Raw genomic sequence first — 13,190 nt, forward strand, 5'->3', positions numbered from 1 at the left:
GCCTCGCCTCGCCTCCTCCCCGCCCGGCCGCTCCTCAAAAGCCCCGCGGCGGCGGCCGGGGCTGGGGCGGCTCCGCCAACGGCCGCGGCGCGCAGGGCCCGGGGGGGGGGCCCCGGCCGTGCCCCGGGGAAAGCCCCGCGGCAAGGAGCGGGCCAGGGCTTCCCCTCCCCTCCCCGCCCCGCAGCGCCCCGGCCCCGCTCGCCCCCTCCCCTCACTCACCAGCGTGCTCCCGGCCGGGCGGCTGCGGCGAGCGGCGGCGGCGACAGCGTGGCTGCGGGGCGAGCGGCTCGCTGCAGCGGCCGGGCCGGGCCGGGGGAGCTGCGGGCGGCGCCTTCACTGCCCGCCCGGGGCCGGGGCCGGGGCCGGGGCCGGGGCGGCGGGGCCGGGAGCGGAGCGGAGCGGGCGCGGCGAGCCCCGGCGCCGCTGGCCCCGGCGCCGCTCGCTGCACGGGCCCGGGGAGGAATCCCAGGAATGATGGAATCCGGCTCCGAGCAGGTGGGGACGGCCGGGCCGCCCCATTGGCCGCGGCGGGCTATGAGCTCAGCATAATTAGGGTAATGAGGCGCTGACGTCACGGCCCGCAGGTAGGCTGAGCGCGGCGCGGAGGAAGCGGGAGCCGCGCTGAGAGGGCCCCGCCCGCAGCGCCCCCGCCGCGGGGGAGGAAGGACCGCGGCGGGACGGGACGGGACGGGACGGGACGGGACGGGGCAGCGGCGCCCTCCTCTCCCTTCCCTTCCCCTCCCTGCCCAGCCCGGGCTCGCAGCTCCCGCAGGCGGCGCTGGGCAGCGCGGGGGCAGCGGGGCCGGGCCCCGGAGCAGGGCCGGGGAAGGCGGCTCCGCGCTGCCGTGCCCTCACCGAGCCTGTCTGAAACTGAGGGAGAACAGAAAGCTTCTCTTAAAACCGATTTGCTCTTAAGAAGAGGATTATACAGCATTGTAAGATATATATATATACACACATATATATATATATATCGTGGCCTAATAGACACATAGATAAATAAAACACAATGGAAAGCCAGGTCTTCAGCTCCTACGGTAACCCTACAAGTAGGACTGAGGATGAAGGAGGTCGCTGTGAAGATGTTAAGGCTGAAGAGGTCCAGCCAGAGCACCACAGGCCCTCGAGGCTGGGTTACTGCGCGAGGCAGGGTGCAGCACCACTCTCAGCCCCCGTGCTGGGGTACCACCCAGCCTCTGCCCTTCCCCGCGACCTGCAGCGCCGTTCATTCCTAATTCCAAATTTTCAAGACTCAAGCAGTTCAGAAGCACAGCACAGTAAATATTTTTGCCTGTTTTCAGTTCATTGCATGAAATTAAACAAACAGACTTGTACAGGATCAAAGCAAGCATAAGCTTTTCACACTAATTAAGATCTTGCATGATAAAACAACAACTACAAGATAAGAAAGTCCCCAGAAGATATTCTACCAGAGCCATGCAGGCTACAGGTGAAACCCAGACCACCTGCCTTCTGACCCAACCGTAGTTTTTGCAGGAGCAAGGCACTGCAGTACTTCCAGATTACACCAAGGTGCTCTGAAGAAGCTGGCAGTGCTGCTTTCTGCAGCAGGCCTTTTAGCTTGCACGAGTTGCAGGAAGGGAGGAGGTACAGAAAAGCACCATGCTCCTGCTGTGTTGCCCGTTGCTAACATCAGCCATCCTCCAAAGAATTAGGTCCATTAATGCTAGATTTTCACCTGCACAATGCCAGAAGGAACTGAGGTTTCTTCACGTGGTTCTTACAGCCCATGGCAAAGGGAAAGGCAAGGACAAATCGACCCGAGCCCACCACAGGATGAGTTCCGGCTGCAGATTTGTGGTGGGTCCTGAGAAGAACACAGGAGAGCAGAAATACAAAACGCCTCAATATAATGCTCTTACTGCTATCTTACTCAGCTCCTCCTCCCATCTCTCAGCACGACAAACACTTGTGCTAATACATGCATAAATATATAAATGGCAGCACAGCTGTACTTCCTCACTGAAGGAAAAAAGTACTAAGGCACACCAAGGTTTATTTTAGATCCTGAAACTGGGATTTATGTCTGGAGTGGAGGGAGCACAGCTCCCACATTTACACAGCGAGGCAGCCAAAGCAGAAGGCCAGCCAAGTGATGTGGGGAGGCTGCATGGAGGGGAACAGGCCGAGGTGAATCCCCACACCCTGTCTCAATTCCCTGAAGGATTCAGAGTTCATGACAGGTCTGTGCTCTCCAATTCTAATTTTAAAATTTATCAAAATCATGCAAGAATAACTGATATTGAAGTATTTTCATATCCTTGCAAGGACAGGTCATGCAATCTCAGGGCCATCCAAAGGCAGCCAGAAATGCATTCCAAATGCTAAATGAAATCCAGACTCAGACTCAACACACATAGTGTATGTAACAGAATGGCTTCAGTTGCTAAAAAAGTGAAAGGCAAAATGCCTAACAACATCATCATAAACATTATTTTATACATTTCTTAAACTCTTAATCTACAGTATCTATAACAATATAGGGAAACATTTATAGTGTTTTTATTTATTTATTTATTTTTACAAAAAGTTGGTATTTTGTTAATAGACTGGAAAATATTTTCTTTACCAGGAAGAACAGGAGTTTGATGATCTAATTTCTGGAAAAATGGTACTCAAGATAGCAATGTGAAAATTATTAGAGAAAACACTAAACAAGAAAAACACTTTGAAGTAGGGAAAACAAAACCACAGGCACTGAGAAAAGATCTGAAATAGACATTAAGCATCACGAGGTTGAATTGCTGTAGACTAATTACAAACCTTTTTAATATGTATCTTCAAGAAAAAAGTTTGCTGCTTCTGTTTACAACTGCTGGAGGGAAAGAGGTAGGCAGGGTTTCTTTGTTTAAAGAGACAGGGCTCCTGGGATGAGGAGTAGCATTAAAAAGTAGAGGTGAAAACAGCTTTTGATCCTTTGGAAATGCTATTACAGCTTCTAGCAAAAGTTTTGGAATGGGATGGATAACTACTAAACCTCTACGAAGTCTGAGCTTTCCGGGAAAGATGACCCTATGCACTTCCATACAAGCACTGCTAGTACAGATGGGTTCCACACTGAAGGTAAGCATCAGCATTTGTTGAGAGAAAAAAAAAAAAAAAAGCAAGTTGTCAAATGCTGGAAATCACACACAAAAAAAGAACCTTAACAGTGATCAAGCCATAAAAAAAAAAAAAAAAAAAAAACTTGTTGAAGCTGCTAAACACAACACATGCTAATGCTTAGCCAAGCTGTTTAAAAGGCAAATTCACAGATTAGTAAATCAAAAACAATCTCGTTTGATGAACCATATTTTGGCTTGCTTGGGTGTTACAATTTGTTTTTCATTTTGCACATACTTTACAAGTGAATGCTATCAAAGGCTCTTTGCTGACTCAGATGCCAACAAAAAAACATACTTTGCTGAAACCAAAACTGACCGAGATATCTGCGGGTTTGCACCTGAACTAAAACAAAGAGACTTCACTCCAAATTTAGGCAGCCAGGTAGATTGTAAGGCGTGACTCAAATCCTCAAATGGGCTCCAGTTGAAGAAACACCTGTTCCACATGTATATTAATCACTGAAAAGTGATAACTGGGGGGGGGGGGGGGGGAGGGGGAAGCATGTAAAGTTCTAGTGAAATGATTCCCAGATTCCCAGTACTCTTTCTCCACCCCATAATCAATGGAAGACTTACCACTGCCTGACAGAGCCAGGACAGCGACCAAGCACTGCAAGCTGCCAGCTGAGGTGTGGTACAGCTGCAGGCTGGGAAGAACCAGCAGCCACAAATACAGAACTGACTCCAAAGCTATGACTGCACATTCCAGCATGGCAGTGTCTCCTAAGTGTCCTCCACAGCAGGAACCTACCAACCAAGGATTTGTAACACGGAACTTATACAACATCTCACAGGCCCTAAGCCCACCGAACATGTAGAATCAGCTCCATTTCACAGAAGAGACACCCATATTTCATGAGCAACACAACCTGCTAGCTAATTTCTAGGTGTATTTTGAGAACTTTCTTTGAGCAGTTACATTGTTAAGTACCTTAAGTCTTGTTTATTATTATTTTATTTTGAGATCAAGTATGGAAAGAAGCTGAAGCCAGAGTGGGGAAAAAAGGAATTGCATCAAGCCTAGTTGCAGTCAATAGGGAGATTTGATGTCCTAGTTCCGCAGACCTTACTCTGCCAATAATCTTGTAATTATTATTGCGATTAAGCCTGACATCTGTTCCATGACCAACTAAGAAAATATTTCCACTATAATAACAGTTGGTCAAAAATGCTTTGGGCAAGCATCTCCCTACACATGGACCACAGCAGCAATATGCCCTACTATTGTGAACAACATCAGTGTCAAGTAGATAGGGACACTCAATGTGGAACGAGGCTCAGACCTGTTTTGCTACTCTATTTTCAAGTGATTTCAGCTTTTAAGACTAGCAGCAGGGGGCACATGTTGCGTTGCATCAATGACCAATACAACTCTAAAGGTACAAAGAGATGGTGCTTTTTTCTGTAGATGTCCACAGAATGCACTAATTTTCCAGCTGGCATTCACTGCACATGAAAGAGGAATTACCTTCATTCTTCCAGTTTCTTGCTGCAGTTTCACTTTTTTGTTGTTGCCTTTTTTTCTCCTTCAAACAGCAGCAATACAGATACTTTTGTAACAAAATGGAAAGACACAAAGTTATCTCAAGTCTGAAGAGAAATGTAAGATACATTAATAGAAACTATGTACAAAGATGATTAGGTTTGTGCCACAAAGCACACGCTTCTTGTAAAGCTGTAACAAAACACTATACAGAGAGATACATATTGCAGGCTTCATCAAGTATGTCATTACTTCAAAACATCTGCCAGTACAGTTACAATGCATAGCTCCATCTATTCACCTCTTTTAATAAAATGCTAATTTTACAAATGAAAATAGCTTTTAAAATCATCTCAAAATACATTTATCAAAACCAAATTACATAGCCTCACAAGCAAACTTTTTTTCTTCAATGCTAATACTGCTAAACTGAATCTAAAACTCTTCCCTGTAAAAGTCTGGATTTGTTTGCACTGCACCTCAAAGCTACATTATATAAAAACACACCCAGATCCAAAACAATGTACCATGCAAGTCACTTTACATTTTTTTGAAGATAGTTTATTATTTCATTAGACCATAATGTGTTCAATAGCGGTAATTCCAGACAGACAAGTTGATCCAAACTGTAAGTTGATGGAGTTGGTTATTTATTACCTGCTTCAAGACAAAGCTTGCCCTCTTCATAATTGTCTGCCCCGTCATCCAAGGGAAGATTAAAAGAGACAGTATAATTTCAGCTGGAGCAGGGTCATAACAGCAGTATAATCTTCAAGCAAACAGTAAGATACTTTCAGAGCTGAACAGAAATATGAGCACCAGTAACTCTCAGAGCATTTAACCACAGGTACTTTTGTGTGCTTTGTTCTAACGAGGAAGATTCTACCCTAAAGTGATTCCCATAAGGTGAAGGAAGATGAGATACCTAGGCAGAAATAGGAGTGTCAGATTAACAAATAAAAGCACCCTTCAGAATTAACCTACTGGTTTTAATTTGTAAAAGTTTACTGTTAAAGTTCATTAACACCAATAAAATGACCACAACTGCAAAACTCTGAATGACAAAATGAGCGTAAAAGAAAGTTCAGTGTAATGAGTGATGTACAGATGTAGTTAAATATTCAGAATAATCCGTTGCATACTTTTCCCCCAATTCTATTCCTCTTCTTGTGCAGAGAACACATTCACATAATAGATTTACCTTCCTACTAGGTTTCTGCTCTAACTTTCACATAGGAAAGAAGAAATTTTTGTGTAACTGGGATCATTAAAATAATGAACGGGTTGCATTTCATGATTAAATGCGAAATTACTCTAAGAGTTTATGTACTAACTCACTGTAAACTACATAATTCACATACATTTCAAAGCTGTAAGAAACAGTTTTGTAGTCGCGGGGATTGTTTCTAAACCAGCCACCAGTAGTAAGTCAACGGACAAAAGTAAAATGCCTCCCTAAAGGAACATCAAAAGACCGTGTCGGTCTAAAGCTCTTTTGGCCCCACCTACTCTGAAAACTCTCAACTCTTAAATGCTTTATGGAATCATACCCGAGGAGTTAAGTTTAGTCACATTTGCAGGATGAGACTTCCGGCACCAACTTTCATACTGCTGCTCTGTGCCAACCTTATAGCTTACCATCTGGTGATTACTGAGGACTTGAAATTCTTACTGACCAGCAAATTCTAGACTAAGATCACTTATCCCATCACAGCAATTAGGCTTTCCCTTCAGCCTTACAGATGTGCCCTTATCACTGTGATTTCAGTGCAGCTTCCAGAAGGCTGCAGGTGACCTCAGCACAGCTCTCTGGGCTTACCAAGGAGAGGGGTGGCAGGTACTACTTGGGCAGCTGTGCTAATACAAGTGGAACATCAGACATTGTATTTATTTTACCCATAAACTCAGGAAAATAGAAGGATTTGGGATCCTGTTTTTTGTTTTAAATTGTTTTAAAATGGTTTACACTCATTTTCAAATTCAAAAGATTCCTGCTGAAATTACTTACAAAAATGCTAGGCAAGGAACACAGATGAATTCTTTAAACAATTAAACTAAGAATGCATGGTCAGAGTTAGCCATGAGCATGCAGAACATGCAATGTCTCCTCATTTAAGATGCATACTTCAATGCCAGACTTGAGAGGCAATGAAAGGAAAGAGATAGTCAAGACTTCAGTACAAAAATAGTTCGGTTTTAAAAGGCCTTGCCTCAGACTGTAATGCCAAAGCACTGCAACAGGGTCATGAGACAGACACTGGTAGGCTGCTTTACTTAGCTCTTCCCCCAATCCTGCACCACTTCTCAAGGCATTCAAAGAAGCTACTGACTTCTTGGCTCTCACTCTTGTCTTTACAGGGAGTGAGCCAGGCACTTCATCACTGCATAAAAGCAAGATAATTTGAGGATGGCAACATTAAGGAAAAAAAAAACCACACACACACTGAATGCCTTCTTCTCATGTTTCACTACTAATTTTAAAATAGGAGATTTTGGAGAAACTTTGGCAGGAGGCAGAGATTAAAAAAAATCCACTCTGTGGGAACACAAGCTTTCAAATTTACCAAGTATACCATAGAGCCAGATAGACTCCATGTGAGAGAAGTAATACAAATGAATTCAGTACAGCTAAAATAAGACATTCAATTAAACTGCTTACTTAACTTGTTTAATAGAATAGATATCTTAAACATCAGGCTCAAGTCTTTCAAAGAAGGGCTCATGATACAGCAAAGGTACATGAAACTACCAGAAGATAGTGTTATATCCAAATTATTTATTTATATATATTTTAAGACAATCCCTTATGATTGCAACTGCTAACAATCAAATTCTATTCGAGTTTAAAAGCAGGAAGAACCCTCTAAAACCATTACGTTTACACAAAGTTTCAAAATCAGAATATCGGTCTTTGCAGCTGCATGACCTTCATTTTCTCAGAACATGCTTGGTTGCCAAAATAGTTATCCACCACCGATGAAAAGGTTTTGGTGGAATGCTGGATTCTGAAGGTAAAGATGACACTTAAGTTCTCAGACTAAACCTAAAGATGTAATAAGTACCTGTTTTCATACGAATAATTTCAGAATGTATAGTCTGAAGCTTCACGGTCATATACTAAAACTTGTGAAATTAGACATTAAAAAACAGATCAAGTCTAAGTAAGATGTTAAAACATGCAGGAGTAAAATGCTTAGAGCCTCTTTCCTAAAGAAGCCATTAAGTTCAGGATCAGTTAACAACAGTCTCTAGATGAAAATCTAAAGCACACAGGTAAATAAGGTCATTCAACACTCTGCTTTCATAAAATTTTGGAGAGCAGCTGTTTACTCAAACCAAAAAACATACTAGAAAGTAGCTACACAAAGGTAATGTCTCTCCCTCCTTCAGTACATAATACAAAGGCAATTAATTGTCTACACATTCAGAATATATGCCCAGCAGAAGCGACCTTGGAAATGAAGAATGTTTTGTCCTCTGTGAACACCTTACCCATTAAAAACCGTCAGACACACACACTGACCTGACATTCTGACCTTCAAAGCATATTTCAATTCTATTTTTAAATTAATTGCTGGGAAAAGGCATGAGTCACAACCCTGGTTGGATCCCCCCCTACTGGATACTCACCAAGTGCTATGTTTGTTCTGAAGTCTCCCAAGGCAGAACGGGCTCTAGCATTACCTCTTCAATCACTTGAAACAAAACAAAACAAACATGGACCTCACAGCTCAGTTCCCTACACCGGAATACCGTGTGGAGTACTACACAGGCATATCTCCCCAGCCTGGCAGAGATGTTTGTTCTGATGAAAGCAGTGGGATACTGTAAGAGTCCAGCTCTGTAACAGAAACGAGTCACACCTGCTCACTGCGTGCTACCTAGAGGCACCTTGTTTATGATAAGGTTGCAGCTGTTGCACTCCATCTGCTAGTCACATTCACTCACACACAAGGTGAACCAAAGCTAGAGAGAAATCACACTGAAGCACAGGTGAGAAACACTGTCTACACGCTTAAAACAAAGTCGGGTGCATTCAGTATAGCTGGTATTTGACGGGTCATACAGCCAGCCACCTGGAGGAACTCACTAGTCAAATACTTGGAATGGGGATATAAGCACGTGATAAAGAACACACCTTGCATGCGTTGATGGAAGAAGTTATCTTGTGTGGCACAGCCAGTTTTATGCACTCCCCAGATCTTAACTTTAGGAGCAGCCAAACCTCTTAATGCTAGTCAAATGGGTTGCTTACAACTACAGCCAAGTTAATAAATGAACTCAATATCAAGATTAAAGACTGTAAGCAGAAGTAGAAACCAAAATCTCTGGATTATGTAACCGGATAAACTTCGATTTATCCTGTGTCGTGTAGTTTATTCCTTCTGAAGCATGAGACAGAGTTATACCTCACTGGCACTGTCAACCTCAGAGCCAGCTAGGCCAGCGGTGCCAACTCATCTTTGGAAATCCTTCGTACTTTGATTGGGTCCAGGCTCTTCATTGCAAAGAATCCTTTTAAAAATCAAGACATCCTTGGTTACCTTTCATTAAAGTACTGGTACATAGAAATAAAGGGGATGGAGATAAAACAATATCCACAGTGGAATGGCCAAACCAGAGAAAAGGGATGTCTGAACAACTGAGTAAAAGATTTGTGAATTAAATCAAGAGAAACAATAAAACAAAGCAGTTTGAAAATTGAGCAGGAAGGTATAAACAGGAAAGTTACAAATGGAATGAAAAGCTAATGTGACTATTTTTTGTGGAAGAACAAACACACTTCACTGCAACAAAGAGTCAGTACCATTCTCATGTACGAACTTCCCATGCAACAATCACTAGTTATTTTAGTGGATTACAGCTGTACGACCATAAGAAATCATTTCCACATACTGTTGGGGAACTTCAAAAGCAACTAGCATGTCTGAAATCAATCTCTTCTCTTAAAAGTTTTACATAGCAAAACGTTGTAACAACTGCATAAAGTATTTTATATTAACAATAGAGAGGAGTTCAGACTGTAAACTGCTCTAGGCTATGATTCATTCATGGCTCTCTGCCAAAAAAATAAATACATTCAAGACCAATGGCCTCAAGGGGAAAGGTAGGCCACTTTTTAAAAAGCACAGAGATAAATGATTTACAGAACAGAATACAGTTTAAGATTTCAGCCTATGTGGATGATGAGGAAGAACTTTAAGTCCCGCAAAGATTTACTGCAGAGACTTGAATACTGGCAGTGTATCAACAGATGGAGTAAACTAGGAACTATTAAACTGGGATTTGCAAAACTCTCTCCAAAGAGCATGAAATGACCAATTATATTGCTGCACACAAAGAAGGTTCACAAAGCCAAATCAAGATAGGCAGTGGGTATTTCATCCCCGTAAGACAAACACAGCCAGCTCAGATTACAAGCAAACTCTGCAGTAGAGTAACACCTGTACAGTGAAAGACCAATCCGCCGGCACTGCAACAAGCAGTATAAAGGTTGTGGGGGTCTGATGCTGTACAGCATCTGTTGCACATAATGTTTAATTAACTGCTGAATGGCAAGCAGCACATTCGTTTTTCTAAGAGAACATTATTTCTTGTTTAAATGCCCTTGCTTAGCTAGCAAGGTTCCGAATCAAGATAGCTCTGTTGCACTACAGCCGCTGAGGTCAACTCACTCTCACCTATCAGACTGACCTGTAATTGACTTGGAATGTCCCGAACCACCATTTCAGTAGCAGGCGCCTTCTGAAACACCATAACAACTTCTAAATTCATCTGATATTCAAAGCATAATATTTAATTGTGTTGTGGATGGTTTTAAAGGAAAGCTGCTCTCTGACATGCTTCCATAGAATTTTTTAAACGATGAAATGCTGTTACAACTCTACATTTAGCTGCTGCTTATCCCCAAGCTTAGTAGTAATGAGAAAATTAACAGCATTTAAGAAGCACTGAGCCTCTTAGGATGAAAGATACCCTCATAGGATTTTCTATTTAAATCTCAGGTACATACCTCTCTAAGGTACCCTTATCTTGATAAAGGAGAAACAGCCACAACCTCAATGTAACAAGTAAAATCCACGGAAATGAACAAGCTGTTAAAACTCAGCCTTCACACTGCAGCCATATCCCAAAGGGTTTGGGAACATCCAACTGTATTGATACATCACACAGATTTATTTTTTTTACTTCTGTATATTCAAGTATGTTTCTGTAAAGTCTCAAAAAGGAAATTAAATACCTATTTAGCAATGGTAGGTATGTATGCATTTTAAGTCAAGCATGTGACTAAATGCTCTGCTAGTAAGAATTCTCGACCAGATGTTGGGCAATCTTATGACACATGATCTCTCTCAACCAGTGCTTGAAGCAATTATAATTTATGAGCAAGTGGTTTCACATCCTGTGGTACTGTTTTTTAACCAGGTTTTAAAAAGCCCCATCCCTGCATTCTCATGGAGAAAAAGAAAAAAAACAGTCAGGAATGTTTTGTCCAACGATAATACTTCCCAATATGGCCCGTGATGTAAAACTTGATGAAATCGTACCATTACAGAAGGAAGGAACAAGCACATTAAAGGTAAAAGCATCTAGTTTTGTCACTGACAGCTTTTGAATTTGGTCATATTGCTTATTCGTTCTGTGGTCCAGCTTCCGCTTTACTTGTGTGCTACAGATGCTCCTTTGTTTTTTCTTTCACTTTGTACATTTCTGTACTGCAGCTAGGAAAGCTCGGGTCCTTGATGGAATGAGAATTACAAAAACGCAATAGTTACATTTGCGGTTACAGACAAAGAGGAGATAAATGAGACAAAATTTTGAACGCCGTTTTAGTTTTTAGCCTTCGTTATCTGATCAGGTATCCAGTACATAGAATAATTTTCTAACAATCCAGCATGCAGCAACAAGCATTTTTTAAAAACAAAATCTTTTTTTTTTTTTTTAAACTTTCTATATTTATTTTCCAAAAGTTGACAACAAGAACAGAATTCACATACAGAAAAACATACATTTCACTAAAAAGTTCTCATGGAGTTTGTCAAAAACAAATCCTTTTTAGAGACTAAGCAGGAGCTGACACATTACATGCTGTCAATTTCAGTTTTCAATTTATTTATTTTTTTTGTATCCTAAGACTTCCAGTAGATTATGTCCCCCCACCCAACTCCTCCTCAAAATAAATAAATAGAATTGGTCTTTTGTCCATGCTCCTGTCCATATGCAACTTACTCCACAGAGCACTTCATTTGGGACAAAAAATAAAAGTCATTACCTCATTAGATGTCTCTATTCAGAAGTTCTGACAGCATTGCACTTCTTACTTGGTAGCTACTTCATTCAAAAAAGCCTTGACTCCCTCCTAAATTCTCTCTCATGCTGTTCCTCTGTCCAAAAGCGTTGTATCTGTCAGGGTGTGTTTCTAACACTGGGATCAGTACTCTCTGTTCTTAGGAATTTTCCACTGAACATACACCTAAGTCAGTCAATATCTGATTTCAGGTTTCCTTTTGCTAGAGCTGAAATGTATGAAAACATATGACTATTTCACATTGTCCCTGCATGTGAATTTAATTTTAAGGTGGATATGGTATATTTTGAATAAAACATTTCTAGATGGTCCAAAAAGAAACCTCATCGTGCAAACAAAAAAATCTAGCCAAAACCCAAGGTTAATTTAATATAGGCAGTGGCTTAAATTCCAAAGATCCATTTCATTTTTTTTTTTTTTTTTTTTCTCTCTCTCTCAAATCTAGCACTTTGGCTTCTTACTAACAAGAACATAGAATTCTAGTACCAGGTATACATTTTCTAGTTTAAGTCACTTCTTCTGCAGAACGGAGCAGCATCAGGACAGTCAGACTCCTAATATCAGAAAATGGACATGTGAGGGGATTTGTCTAACAAATTCTAGATCCACTAACAAGCAGTGAAATGTTACAGATTGGTCTATGACTTTAGAAAGTTACTATTTATTTTCTTGGAAAAGAATACTGATATTAAAGTCAGACAAATTTATTTCCTGACTATATTCAACTTTTGCCATTTTAAAATAATCGATATTTAAAAGTTCCCCTGTGATTGAAGTAAGCCTTAGTGAGTCACATTAAATAAAATATTGTATTTTTTTTTCCTATCTTCTTCCTTAAATTTATGCTTTGAACTGATCCCTGGAAACTGCAGCCAATTTCATTCCAATAACGTTTTTTAAAGTGAGATCATTAAATCAAAGTGTAGCTTGAGAAATGGCCCTATGGACCACATGATACACAAGAAAAAGCACATGATAGTCAGGAAAGATATTTCCATTTTTAACCCCACTTTTTTTTTTTTGTGTTTGTTTTGTTTTTGTTAAATTGTTGATACTTTCACAAGTGAAATGAAATGTTCTCTCAAGTTCCATTAAGCAAAACATCTAAAATTAGCAAATCCACCTGAGCCAGTGCCAAAAGCATTCTACTTACAACAGATGCTCCGATTTATTTCATCACACATGAATACTGTCATAAATTTCCATTCTTTAATGGCATCATGTAACATATTATGGGATAGTCCAACTTCTTTAGCATAGTTTGTTTAATTAA

At 41.3% G+C, this 13,190-nt stretch overlaps 1 protein-coding gene across 2 annotated transcripts in view; it reads right to left on the reverse strand.

The window, feature by feature from the left end:
• VGLL4 (vestigial like family member 4) overlaps positions 1-1,720 on the reverse strand; it is a 92,551-nt gene extending 90,831 nt beyond the window's left edge. Inside the window, exon 1 of one of the 2 annotated variants that reach the window (XM_084530399.1) lies at positions 1,700-1,720. The gene's annotated coding sequence lies outside the window, so the exon portion shown is untranslated. Of the gene's footprint in view, positions 1-219; positions 474-1,699 lie in introns of those variants that run through there. The other variant, XM_084530401.1, reaches the window with a different exon arrangement.
• Between the last annotated feature and the right edge of the window lie 11,470 nt (positions 1,721-13,190).

This window comes from Aythya ferina, assembly GCF_964211825.1.
Source record: "Aythya ferina genome assembly, chromosome: 10".
In the NCBI taxonomy this organism is placed as follows: domain Eukaryota; kingdom Metazoa; phylum Chordata; class Aves; order Anseriformes; family Anatidae; genus Aythya; species Aythya ferina.